At 39.3% G+C, this 13,839-nt stretch overlaps 1 pseudogene; it reads right to left on the bottom strand.

Annotated features, from left to right (window-relative positions):
- Positions 1 to 12,264: 12,264 nt before the first annotated feature.
- On the bottom strand, positions 12,265 to 13,401 carry LOC132540431 (cytochrome b-like; annotated as a pseudogene).
- Between the last annotated feature and the right edge of the window lie 438 nt (positions 13,402 to 13,839).

Genomic DNA, 13,839 nt, shown 5'->3' with positions numbered 1-13,839 from the left:
AACATATGGTCTCTCTCACAGAAACTGGTGTATATCTAGGTTTTGGGACTTTGTTAGAAAGTGAACCACCTGAGATGAAATTAGAGTATACTATGAAAGGAAAGGTCTCACATGAGTAATGAAGCTGAAGGGTTGTCATTCCACACGTGAAGTCTCTGGACACAGTCTGAATTGAAGCATGTTGAGGTGGCCATCGTTGTGTTGACTAGGTTGTGATCGGCAGATGCAATATTATTTGATATGGATTGAGTGAGGCATACAGGAAAGCGGGCCCTATCCAAGGATTCCAAGACTGGGGGAGGTAGAGGGTCTATAGTGGAGATGTGAGGTTCCTGCTGTCTTAGGGTTCAAAAAGACAATCGATAGTCAATGTTATCATCACATTATTTGGTAATTGGGTTAACTTTGCAATATCCTTTTGATAGGGTTTGCTGTACAGTACCCAGTATCTTGTTTATAGTTGTGCTATTGGTTGCTTCTCATATACTTGGTCTAGGCTTTTGAGAGAGTCCGCATATCAAATACATAGCCTATATATTAAAATTATTCAGTCTGTGTTGGAGGATTGGGTGCAATTTGGGAATAATAATTTAAAAGAAAAAAATTTTCCCTTTCTTTTTGCTCTGTTTTTTAACCCAAGTTAAGTTATAGTGACCTGCTTCTTGTCACCGTTAGGACCCCTTATTGACTGGCCTACTAAGGGCAGTAAATCCTACCGTTTCCCATCAATGTGGTCGGAGCTCAAGCCACAGCAGCTTCTCTGTCCGCCATCTTCCAGGAACCCCTGGTGGTTTTTATTTTTTATAAGATAACTTTTACCTATGGAACATATGATTCCAATAGTTCTACAGAGTGTTTGTTGTACATAAATCATTTGCTAAGCTGGCATAAATTTTGTAAATAGAACTTTCTTGTTTCCTTGTGAGTAGTCCCTTTATACTATTACATGTGCAAAAGCCGATCTCTCTAGAAGTGTATACTGACTTTAAAATAACTATTTTACTGTTGGGCAATCATACTTGCTTTTAGTAAAGCAAAGCTAAGAAGTGACAATTTTTAGATATTATTTTCCTACTGACTCATAATCCAAACTATGAATATGCTACTTAGAATACACTGCATTTTTACAAATGAGATTTCTAGTGCTTAATTAGGAAAGAATTTTAAGCATTCGTTTCTTTTATCAATTGACTTCTGTAAAAGGCTAATGAAAAGATATATATATATAAATATATATATATATATATATATATTAACATTAGTGGGACTAAAATAATAGTTTTTGTCCTCAATCCTTGTGTTTTCCCCTCACAGAAACAATATAGCAAAGGGAATCACCTTTTAGCTATGCATCACCTAAATAAAAGGAGCTCATGACTTTACCTATATATAAAATCTGAAAAATGTTTGGGAGAGACATGCATATAATCTCTCAGAGAACTAATAGGTGATATTTACATAGATGAATATTTGCATTCTCCAAGACTAGGCTGTCATTTATTGTATAATAGAGCCTAAATAATGAAAAAAAATAAAGATAAAAATAAAAGCAGGTAGGAAAATGCCCTACAGTCTATTTAGTATGTTAAATAGTAAGGTCTGCAAATATAATAGCTATTTTTGAAGTTTTGGTTTTAGAGGCGCTTTTATTAGTGATTTAATATTTATTTACAAAATTTAGAGATAACAGGGTATAATTCCACACTGTTCCTACCACCAGAGTTCTGTGTACCCATTCCCTCCACTGGAAACTACACTAGTTCTCCCAAAGTCATAGATAAGGGTTAACTATTATTTGTTTAACTACCTATAATTATCTATATTTGCCCTTTTACCCCTGTGTTCTTCCATTCTATTCTTTTTTAAAATTATTGACTCTAATTTATTTATTATTGGATAGAGACAGAGAGAAATTGAGAGGAATGGGGAAGATAGAGAGGGAGAGGGTCAGAGAGACACCTGCAGCCCTGCTTCACCACTTGTGAAGTTTCTTCCCTGCAGGTGGGGGGGCAGGAGCTTGAACCTGGGTCCTTCTGTACTGTAATGTATGCACTTAACTGGGTGCACCATCACCTGGCCCTTATTAATGATTCAATATTGATTTACAAAATCACATGTCAACAGGGGTACAATTCCACACTGTTCCCACCACCAGAGTTCTGGATCCCTAATCCCTCCATTACAGTCCATGGCAGTTCCCCAAGGCAGCAGACATGAATTAACTATCATCTCTACAACTATCTGTCTACATTTGTATATAATTGCCTCCTTTATCTTCTTCTTTTTTTTTTTTTAACCTTAGCGAATGACCCACCTCCTTTATCTTCTAGGTCTAGCCCTCTCTTTCCCTCCAAGCTATACATAACTCCATTACTACATCCAAATATCTCTCCCCTTTTCATCCTCTGTCTCTGCGACCTGATAGAGCTGAAGTTCTGAGCCCTCTTCCCCTCCCCCTCTTCCTCCTCCTATCACGTTTCTCTCACAGAGAGTATGGATGAAAATTGTTTGGGTGGTACAGATGGTAGATGTTCTGACTTCTATAATTGCTTCTCCACTGGACTTGGGCGTTGGCAGGCTGATCTATAACCCCAGCCTACTTTTATCTTTCCCTGGTGTGGTAGCGTTCTAGAGAGGTGAGGTTCCAGGACACATTGAGAACTTCTTCACAGAAAAGTCAGGATGGAATCGTTGTAGCATCTGCAGACGATTGCAGGGCATAAAGTAAGACAAAAAGGCTAATGAACAGGAACCAAAAAGTAGAATTAGAGCAGATGAGATCAGGAGTTTTAGGGTGGAAGAAAGCTAGAAAGTCCATTTTAGGCATGTTTCTAGGGGCCCATACCTATGGTAGTTTTGCTTGAGTTTGATAGCTAGAATGAAGTTGGATATAAGCATCGTCTGAGAAAATGGCTTCAGAGTAGAGAAAAGGGCTAGAAGGTTTGATTAAGGCAGTAAATAACTCCCATTATTGAAAAACAAAATTCTGTGGATAGAATTAACTGTTTACCTCCAACCTCTCAAACCAGGGCATATATATATATATATATATATATATATATATATATATATATACATACACATATATATATACATATATATATATATATATATATATATGTATATATTTTTATATATATATATATGTGTGTATATATTTACTGCCAAAGCCTGTGTAGCTGCTGAGTCCCTATTGGTCGGAGCTCGCAGTTCATGGTCACAGCTGGGACATCATACTACACCTGTCACTGCTTCCGAATGTTCTTTTTTCCAGTTCATGTGTTTCTCTTCTCTATATTTCTGAGATCAGAACAACCACAGTCACAGCCATGTCCATACATTCTGTCCGAAATGGCACAGTACAGTCTTGCTTAACTGTTGAGTAGCACTCCATTGAGTGTATTTATAGGACTCAAATTAGTGATTTTTTTTTTACTACACCTTTAAAGGCTATTTCTCTCTAAATCTATGTAAGTGTTCTTCATAGGTTTTTGGTTTGCTTGTTCTTCTGATATTCTAAACATTTTAGTTAGGAAAATGAAAGGTTACACACTAGGCAATTATATGAGCCATTTTGGCAAAGATTTCTGACCCCAGTTGAAATTGATATGCATTTTTATTTACTTCTAAGGTCCCATCTTCACTGCCTTTCTGAGTTACACCTGTACAACTTCTGGGTGTCTTTCCTTTATTCCTCTTCCCTCTGGGCAAGGGAAACAAAACCTATCTTTCTCAGGTGTTCTTCAGATTCTCTTTCCTCTTTATGATCAAGCAAAAGATTCCAGGTCACCACAATTCTGGGCCACAGTAAAGCTGGGGTTCAGAGATATCTCATCACCTTTGCTTAACATTCCCCAATCTAATATTATGGGCCAAAATTATTTTTCCTAATATTTATCTATTTTTATTTATTCCCTTCTATTGCCCTTGTTGTTTTTATTGTTATTATTGTTGTTGTTATTGATGTTGTTTTTGTTGGATAGGACAGAGAGAAATGGAGAGAGGAGGGGAAGACAGTTAAGGGGAGAGAAATACACCTGCAGACCTACTTCACCGCCTATGAAGGAACTCCACTAAAGGTGGGGAGCCAGGGGTTCGAACTGGGATCCTCATGCTGGTACTTGCGCTTTGTGCCACCTGCCTTTAACCTGCCCCAAATTCTCTCTAAGAAGGGGTGCTGGCTTCTGTAATTATTCTATACTGGGCATGGGAGTAATGGAAAGTTACTGAAAATACAAAGGAGACCATCACAGATGATAAAGGAATACAATTTAGGAAAGATAGAGACATCATTATATTTGTTCATTACTTTTTCAGAAAGTAACTGTGTTAAATTTAGTTCAAGAGATACTAGAATTCCAACTCTTCACTCTTTTATGAGAATGAGCAATAGGGAAGAAAACAAGCTGGCATCAAAAATAAGACAAAAGCAAGTGGGATGATACTTTAGAATCAATGAAGTTTACTTTTAAGTCGTAGAATATTACCTGATAATTGCCAGGTTGCTCATTTCATAGTGCTAATTAATACTCATACATTAGGATACAGTAGAAGTTCAGAAATATAAGGGCAAAAAAAATTGAGTTTAGGATCTTATAGAGCTAAAGGTTCCTCAAAAAGTTTTGATAAAGATATTCTAACAAGAAAATACACAAAGAATATCACTTACTGTGTGTTGATTTAGTTATTGCTTATGAAGTACCTATTATGTGTCAAAGACTATCATGAAATGGATTAGTGATAAGCAAGATTAAAATATGCCTAGAAATCATAGAGCTCAAATTCAACCAACCAGAGAAACTGTATCCTTATTACAATTCTCAAAACAGTTGTCCAAGCTCACTGTGTGTTTTATTTTGTTATTGTTCTTTGCTTTACAAGGTACACTTTTAAAACAAATCTATACTTTTTTATAAGATATAAAAACATTTTCCCATATACCCAGAAGTCACAATCATTCTTTACTAGCCCTTTGAATAATTCTTGCCAATTGAATCCTGCATGATTGTTCAAGAAATTATCCAAAAAATGTTAGAAATCAGGAGAGAGAGCAAAAAATGTAAGGAAAGAAAGTGGACCAAGAAAACAAAAAAGTGTAAGCATCTCTTATGGACTGAATATTTAGATAGACTACAAATTCATATGCTATGATCCTGTTCTATATATAAGTGATAATTTTGGGATCTGGGCCCTTTGATATGTGATTAATTGCAGAGGATAGGCCTCTCTGAATGTAAACTGTTCTCTTGTAAAATAGATGTGAGAGGACTCTTGCACCCTTCCTGTCATTTAAAGATCTTTTTAAAAATATTTATTTATTATTTATTTCCTTTTGTTGCCCTTATTGTTTTATTGTTCTAGCTATTATTGTTGCCGTTGCTGTTGGATAGTACAGAGAGATGTGGAGAGAGGAGAGGAAGACAGAGAGGGGGAGAGAAAGACACCTGCAGACCTGCTTCACCGCTTGTGAAGTGACTCCCCTGCAGGTGGGGAGCTGGGGCTCGAACCAGGATACTTACGCCGGTCCTTGAGCTTTGAGCCACGTTTGCTTAACCCTCTGTGCTGTGGCCCGACTGCCCTAAAGATATCTTTAAAGATAGCCAAAGTATGTCCATCTATGGTCTAAAAAGTAATCTGGGTTTCATCATACACTGAATCTGTCTTTATCTTGTTGTTATACTTTTCAGTATCCACATTTATGAGAAATAAGTGTTTTTTGTTTTAGCCATTCAGTCTTATGACAGGTTTTTTTATTGTTTGTTTTTATGGCAATCAAGACAGAAACATTGTCCATGAGAGAAAAGTGTTTTATATACTGTGTCTTTGGGGTATTTCATCCCTTCTCTTAGATTTCTTACAGATGAAGTATAGATGTATAGATTAAGTATATGTCATTTATAAATCTGTACCGTTTTTATTATTTAATGCTACCTATAAATGTAATACCTGCTATAAAAGGAGTTAGAAAACATAAGAACTCTGATTGAAGGATAATACCTGGCCTCCCGTCTTAAATTTAAAACATGACTCCACTTCACCAAGTTTGTATTTTTTGAAGAACAAAACACTCTTAAGGAAATGATGTCCTGGTCCATGTCCAAAAGAGCCTCCTACATGGATTTTTCATTCGTTATTTCTTTTTAAATTTATTTATAAAATGGAAATACTGACAAAACCATAGGATAAGAGGGGTACAACTCCACACAATTCCCACCACCAGAAATCCTTATTCCATCCCCTCCCCTGATAGCTTTCTTATTCTTTTACCCTCTGGGTGTATGGACCCAAGGTCATTGTGGGATACAGAAGGTGAAAGGTCTGGCTTCTGTAATTGCTTCCCTACTGAACATGGGCATTGACAGGTGGATCCATACTTCCAGCCTGCCTCACTCTTTCCCTAGTGGGGTGGGGTTCTGGGGAATCGGAGCTCCAGGACACATTGGTGTGGTTGTCTGTCCAGGGAAGTCTAGTTGGCATCATGCTAGCATCTGGAACCTGGTGGCTGAAAAAAGAGTTAACATATAAAGCCAATCAAGTTGTTGACTAATCATGATCTAAAGGCTGGAGTAATGCAGATGAAGAGTTGGGAGGATGGGGTCTCCATTCTATAGATAGGTAGTAGGCATATTCACACTAGTGCCAGATGTGGGTGAATAGCCAAGACATGATACTGTACCTGAATGCAAGCAAATAAAGAAAGGTAGCGTGGAACTTGCTGACTGAAGTCTCCTGAGGAATAGTTATGGTTCCACTATTAGAAAAAGTGTATTCTATCAGACTCATCTTTTCCCTCTTTTCTCCACCCTTGGAGGGGAGAAAATGAAGGGATGGAATGGATCAACCTTCATATTCTTGAAAAATGAGATGACAGTGAGATAGAAAATGAAGTGGGAAGCTGTAGGAGGAAGGGAATACCATACATAATAAGATTCAATACATTGCATTAGAGATTTAGAAAAGATCAGATTAAGAAATAATTTTTTTCATTTGTCTTTATTCACTTTCAATCCTTTCCATACTAGTTGCTGTGGTTATGTGTATAACTACAGGCAAAGGCCTTTCGTTATTAATCATGTCATCAACACACTGCTCTATCACTGCCTCCAACTGATTCTTCAATTTTACTCAAGCAGCAAATCACACTACCAAACATGAAAGATGGGAAACACCTGTGAGGTCATGGTTCCCCTTTCTCCTAAGGGGTGCATTTCCTTTGGTATTTTATAAAAGCAATTTTCTGCGTTCCCCCACTGATGTGCAGAAAGGTCTGCCCAAATGCTCCTGTCTTGATGGTTGGCTCTGCACAGAAACAAGTTTTAAATGCACTACGGGGAATTTTGCTAAATGTTTTATAACGTGTCAGGAAACATTTATCAAACATTTAATCCAAAACCTGGCTTTGAACCAGGTAGGCATATAGTTCTGTAATTATTTTTTAACCTTCTTTTGCTAATCACTGATAAAAAGCTTAATTCTTTTTTTTTATTTAAGAAAGGATTAATTAACAAAACCATAGGGTAGGAGGGGTACAACTACAGACAATTCCCACCACCCAATCTCCATATCCCACCCCCTCCCCTGATAGCTTTCCCATTCTCTATCCCTCTGGGAGCATGGACCCAGGGTCATTGTGGGTTGCAGAAGGTAGAAGGTCTGGCTTCTGTAATTGCTTCCCCACTGAACATGGGCTTTGACTGGACAGTCCATATTCCCAGTCTGCTTCTCTCTTTCCCTAGTAGGGTGTGTCTCTGGGGAAGCTGAGCTCCAGGACACATTGGTGGGGTCTTCAATCCAGTGAAGCCTGGCTAGCATCCTGATGGCATCTGGAACTGGTGACTGAAAAGAGAGTTAAGATACGAAGCCAAAAAAAAAAAAAAAAGATACGAAGCCAAACAAATTATTGAGCAATCATGGACCCAAAGCTTGCAATAGTGGAGAGGAAGTGTTAGGGAGGTATTCACTGCAAACTCTAGTGTACTTCAGCTTTCAGGTATATATTTTGCAGTAGTTTATGGATACGTGTGGACATATGCTCTCTCTCACAGAAACTGGTGTATATCTAGGTTTTGGGACTTTGTTAGAAAGTGAACCACCTGAGATGAAATTAGAGTATACTATGAAAGGAAAGGTCTCACCCAAGTAATGACGCTGAAGGGTTGTCATTCCACACATGAAGTCTCTGGACTCAGTCTGAAGTGAAGCATGTCGAGGTGGCAATCGTTGCGTTGGTTAGGTTGTGATCGGCGGATGCAATATTATTTGATATGGATTGGGAGAGGCATATGGGAAAGTGGGCCCTATCCAAGGGTTTCAGGACTGGGGGAAGTAGGGGCTCTATAGTGGAGATGTGAGGTTCCTGCAAATAATGTTATCATCACATTATTTGTTAATTGGATTAACTTTGAAAAGTCCTTTTGTTATGGTTTGCTGTACAGTACCCAGTATCTTGTATATAGCTGTGCTATTGGATGCTTCTGATATACTTGGTCTAGGCTTTTGAGAGAGTCTGCATATAAAATACACAGCCTATATATTAAAAAGATTCAGTTTGTGTTTTGAAAAACTTTGAGACACAATTGATTTTCCCCCTCTGATATTAATTAACTAGTGATTTATATGACTACATTTTGCTAGCAGTGTACATAAACACCAATCCCACCACCAAAAGACTGTGACCCATCCCTCCCACCCACTCCCACCCCCCACTGGCCCAGGAAGCTGCATGTCTACCCCTCACCACAGGGTTTTTACTTTGGTGCCCTACTTACAATTTGGTCAAGTCCTGCTTTTAGTTTCCCTTTCAGATCTTCTTAGTCAACTTTGTTGATGAGTGGGATCATCCCATACTCATCTTTATCTTTATCTTTCTGACTTAGCTCACTTAACATAATTCCTTCTTGCTCTGTCCAAGTTGGGTCAGAGAAGGTGGGTTCATTGTTTGATAGCTGCATAGTATTCCATTGTTTATATATACCACAGCTTTCTCAGCTGCTCAATTCATAATAGCAGCACAATTCATAATAGCTAAAACCTGGAAGCAACCCAGGTGCCAAACAACAGATGAGTGGCTGAGAAAGCTGTGGTATATATACACAATGTAATACTATGCAGCTATCAAGAACAATGAGCCCACCTTCTCTGAAAAGCTTAATTCTGTTAACAACTCAACTTGACAAATTGCACCGCTCAATGGAAGCATTTAGAAATTAATTATGCATTTTATTACATTAAATCGGATAAACAGGGAAGTGCCAGCAGGAAAAAGGAAAACTGAAAGCGAAGGAAAATGGTCACCATATAAACAGCTTATTGATATCTGACTATTTCTATTATGACTCAATATGTTAGCAAAAAAATAATAATAACATACATAAAAGTACACACCTCTCAAGCAGCACCTTCAATTTAAGTGTGGTACCAACTGTACACTAAGTTAATTCAGTTTTTTTTCACTAGAAACATACATTTTCCTCCCCTATAGCAAGGGGTTTTTCATTTAATTGTCATGGAAGTTCCACCCTTTACCCTCTTATATCCGCCAGCTTTTCGTTTTAGTAATCTCAGAGCCTGGCCATCAGGGATTTAACTCAGAGCAGCAAATTGTAACAGTAGGTGTAATATTGTGCCACAAAGGTATTAAAAAGGGGAGAAAAAAAGAGATTAAATTGGCTTCCACTTCACTTCTCCAGTTAAATTTAAGTGCTCAAATGGTCAGAAGACCATATGCAATTTTTACGGTTTTCTTTGTCTATAAATATACATGTTTCTAAGTAACTGCTGAATGAGACTTGTGGCACATAACCAAACTGTTCTGTCATATGGACTCCTGTGCTGCATTTGGTCTAGTCAAAGACCTTTGCTACATAGTAAACTCTTCAACAAATTCATGTGTAGAATAGTTATGTTCTTTAGGCAGGGCAGTGGCACACCAAGATAAGGGTACATGTTATCATGTGCAAAAATCTGGTTGAAGCCCTCAGTCTGCACCTTCAAGGGGGGAGCTCCTTGAATGATGAAATACTGCTACAGTGTCTTTCTTTCTCTCCCTCTCTCAAATGTTCTCTGCCCTATCAAACAAATAAATTTAAATTTTAAAAGTCATGTCCTTTCTCTCACATATACTCTTTTGTATCTCTAGTTACTTTTTGTTTTCTTAATTTCAAAATATAATAACACATTTAGATTTTCTTCTAAAATCTAGTATACCCAGTTATTCACTTCTTCCATTTCACTTCCATAACTTTCAAATCAGTACACAAGCATGTTAAATTAATTTTACCATGGTGTTTCATTCATGTTGATTTTACCATGATGAGAGTGTTCAGGGGCCTTGGGTGCTGAGGGGAGGAGCTGGCCTGAGGGTGTCCAGGGGTCTGGGGTGCTGAGAGGAGGGGCCTGAGGGTGTTCAGAGGCCTGGGGTGCATAGAGGAGGGGCGACCTGAGGGTGTTCAGGGGCCTGGAGTGCTGAGAGGAGGGGGTCTTAGGGTATTCAGGGGCCTGGGGTGCTGAGGGGAGGAGGAGACCTGAGGATGTTCAGGGGCCTTGGGTGCTGAGAGGAGGAGGGGGCCTGAGGGTGTTCAGAGATCTGGGGTCCTGAGGGGAGGAGGAGGCCTGAGGGTGTTCAGAGGCATGGGGTGCTGAAATGAGGACGGGGCCTGATGTTTTGAGGGGCCTGGGGTGCTGAGAGGAGGGTGCCTGAGGGGGTTCAGGGGCGTTGGGTACTGAGGGGAGAGGGCCTGAGGGTGTTCAGGGGCCTGGGGTGCTGAAAGGAGGAGGAGGCCTGAGGCTATTCAGGGGCCTAGGGGTGCTGAGAGGAGGAAGGGGCCTGAGGGTGTTCAGGGGCCTGGGTGCTGAGGCTCCAGCTCCTGGCTCTGCTCTGCTCCTCTCCCCCCAGGCATCCGGGCCCACAGTCCATGTGCTTGAGGGCTGCCATCTCTCTAGCTTCGGGTGACACCTGCAGGAAGTCCATGGCTCTGTGGGGAAGCTAGGCTGTTGTGGGGCGCTCTGAGGAGGTGCCTAGCCTACCCGCCCCGTGCCATGGGACTCCCTCAGGCCAGGGCCACGCCTTGCAGCACCTGCTCAGGGCTCATGGGGCAAGGAGGGGAGGGGGCCGCGTTGGGCTCATGGCTGGTCCTGGCAGGAGCACAGCACCTAGGGCGCATGCACAGGAACAGGCAGAGGAGGAAGTCCACCACCAGCCAGCCGCCCACCACTCCTCCGCACCCACAGCTCGCAGGCCTGCAAGCAGCAGGCCACTGATGCAGCTGCCACCACCCCCACAGCCCACAAGAAGCCACGCTGGAAATCGAGCACATAGGCCTTCCGCTGTTTCTGGTGGACCAGCAGGAAGACGAAGTGCCAGCGACAGTGGTCCCTGGCTGCCCAGTGCGCCCAGCTCCAGATGCCAGAGGAGGAGCAACAGCGTCCAGCCAGTCACTGGATTGCCCGCTGTAGCGCCCTACCAGAGCAGGATGGAGGAAGGCACACCAGGGCTTCTCAGGGTGAGGCGCCTGACTCCCTGGCGTCCAGAAAAGATGGTCGCTCAGTCCACGCGCCGCTCCTGGTCCTGGCTGGGTCACCAACAGTAAGTTCTTAATAATGTTATCTATATTCTAATCATCTGCTGCCTATATAATAAATAAATATTTTTTAAACATTTATAAATATTTAATTTTTATAAATATAATCTATATTTAAATATTTATTATAATTATATTTAAATATGGATATTATGTTTATAATTAATATTTATTAATATCAATGTTTAATATTTATAAATATTGTAAATATTTATAATTTCCACATAGTCATGTAATCTTTTCCAAATAGTCTACCTAATAGTAAGATTTTGAAGATTTATTATAATTGATAAGATAAAAATTGAGAAGGAAGGGGAAGTGGAAAGGAAGAGATATATAAAGCCTTGCAGGTCTGCTTGTCATTGTTCCTCCCCTGTAGATAGGGACTGGAGGGCTTGAACCTAGCTCCTTGAACCTAGCTCCTTGTGTATAGTAATAGTAAGTTTGTTCATCCTAGTGCACCAACAATAGTTAATTCCGATGGTAACTATTACATATCTATATGTTACATATCTATCTATATACTTATAATATATGTATATTCAGGGAATAGTTTAAGTAAGAATATCAGCTTTGGGTGTTGATGGTAGGACTGTAGTCTTTTCCTTGAGTGTCTCAGGAGGGTGTATTCCCACTTCTTTGGTTTACCAAACCAGTGTATTAATATTTGTACTACAAAGACTCTTCATTTATGTATATAGTTTTCGATAAGGCCAATTAAAGGTATTAAGATAAGACTAGAAAAGAAGTAATAAATTGAAGCTAGTTGGCCAGTAATGATGTATGGGTCTTCTACAGGTTGGCTTCCGATTCAGGTAAGAATTAATAGGTCTGATACTAGTAGTCAGAAACCACATTGACTTATAGGTCGAAATGCTATACTTTGTTGTTTTGTAGTATGTAGGGAAGGTATAATACATAAAATAAAGATAGATATGAATAATGCTAAGACACCCCCTAATTTGTTGGGGATTGATGGAAGAATTGCGTAAGCAAATAGAAAATATCACTCAGGTTTGATGTGTGGGGGTGTATTTAAGGAGTTAGCAGGGGTATAACTGTCTGGCTCACCTAAAAGGTCTGGGGAAAATAATGCTAATATTATTTAAACAAAGATTAATGAGGCTATTCCTAGAATATCTTTTATAGTATAATAAGGGTGAAATGGAATTTTGTCAGACTCTGAAATAATTCCTGTAGGGTTATTAGAACCAGTTTCATGAAGGAATAATGGGTGGATTATTATGAGGGCAGTAATAATAAATGGGAGAATAAAGTGAAAAGTGAAAAAACGGGTTAGAGTAGCTTTATCTACTGAAAATGCTCCTCAAATTCATTGTACTAGATCTGTTCCAATATAAGGAATAGCAGATAATAAATTTGTAATGACTGTAGCTCCTCAAAAGGATATTTGTCCTCATGGTAAAATGTAACCCATGAAAGCTGTAGCTATAGTAGCGATTAACAAAATAACTCTGATATTTCATGTTTCTGTAAATATATAGGAATCATAATAAAGACCTCGACCAATATGTAAGAAAAGACAGATAAAAAATATGGAAACCCCATTAGCATGAATATAGCAGTTTAATCAACCATAATTTACGTCTCAACATATATGGGTGACTGATGAAAATGCTTTTAGTGTATATGATGTATAGTGTATAGCTAGAAATAGGCCTGTAGTAATTTGCATAATTAGACATAAGCCTAGTAAAGAACCGACATTCCATCAAGAAGAGATATTTGATGGGGTAGGTAAATCAATGAAAGAATTATTAAGAATTTTTATTAGTGGGTGAGTTTTTCATAGATTTAGCATTATATTCTTGTAGTTGAATTACACAAATGTTTTTTCATATCATAGGTCACGAGATTACTATCGTGCAAGATTTATGATAAACTATTTAGTATTATTATTTAGTCTAATTTTTAATGGGATTCATAGGATTTTGTTCTTTTTTTATTTAAGAAAGGCTAAATTAACAAAAGCATAGGGTAGGAGGGGTACAACTCCACACAATTCCCACCATCCAATCTCCATATCCCACCCCCTCCCCTGATAGCAGTCCCACTCTCTATCCCTCTGGGAGCATGAACCCAGGGTCATTGTGGGTTGTAGAAGGTGGAAGGTCTGGCTTATGTAATTGCTTCCCCGCTGAACATTGGCGTTGACTGGTCAGTCCATACTCCTAGTCTGCCTCTCTCTTTCCCTAGTAGGGTGGGTCTCTGGGGAAGCAGAGCTTCAGGACACAGTGGT

Source organism: Erinaceus europaeus, chromosome 9, assembly GCF_950295315.1.
Source record: "Erinaceus europaeus chromosome 9, mEriEur2.1, whole genome shotgun sequence".
NCBI lineage: Eukaryota > Metazoa > Chordata > Mammalia > Eulipotyphla > Erinaceidae > Erinaceus > Erinaceus europaeus.
Note: the sequence above shows the minus strand (reverse complement) of the source record. Positions and strands in the feature narration are given on the sequence as shown.